The sequence below is a fragment of the Brassica oleracea genome, chromosome C3 (assembly GCF_000695525.1).
Source record: "Brassica oleracea var. oleracea cultivar TO1000 chromosome C3, BOL, whole genome shotgun sequence".
Classification (NCBI taxonomy): Eukaryota; Viridiplantae; Streptophyta; class Magnoliopsida; order Brassicales; family Brassicaceae; genus Brassica; species Brassica oleracea.
In genome coordinates, this window is record NC_027750.1 from 63243456 (window position 1) to 63244328 (window position 873).

An 873-nucleotide genomic window follows, 5' to 3' on the forward strand; every position below is an offset into this window, starting at 1 on the left:
ATCTATTTTTGATATTTGATATAAAATTTTCAAAATATTAAATTTTGAAAAAGTAGATAAAAATTTTAGTTTACAAAAATGTTCCAGATTCTATACTGGTATGACTAAGATTTTAATAATTTTAAAGCTATGTTTTTCTAAAAAAAAATTGTAAAATTTATGAATAGTAATAAACTTTTTGTGTCGAATAGTAATAAACTTTTTGGCTCTGAACATATTGCTAACACAATATAATGTAAATTTTTTAAATCCAAAATCTAACATATATGGAAAATATTAACACCATATGGAAATGTAGTAATAATTTAAATATGTTAGAATGATATCGGTTTATTCTTCAAGTGTTTCCATTTATTCTTCAAAGTTTTTATGGGTTTCACAGATTTTATAATCTTGGTACTTGTAAGATACAAATCTGATATGATCATGGACCAGCCAAACAAAGAAGATAATGAGAGCATGGGTGATCCAGCTGATGGAGGAGCTCTAGCCATATCTGAAGGTCCTATGACTCGAGCCAGAAGCAAGCAACTCAAAGAAGCCATTGGAGGATTACTTAAGACATCACTGAAGCAAGAAGAGAGTCTTGGAAGAAGCTTGATCAACCAAGACACACTTGCCACAATTCAAGCCATCTCAGCTCCAAGATAGACATCAAATGAGCAAGTAACATATGTGTGCTCTTTTTCCCTATCTTTGGTTTTGTCCCACTGGGTTTTCCAAAGATAGGTTTTTAATGAGGCCATATGTTGCTTTCCTATCACTCATTTGATGATCTCAGTTCAAGACTTTATTTTAATTATTTATCTTTGTTAACATGAAGCAGAATTAGGCTGCTAGACTTGAGAATTAGGCTGCTAGACTTGAGAATTA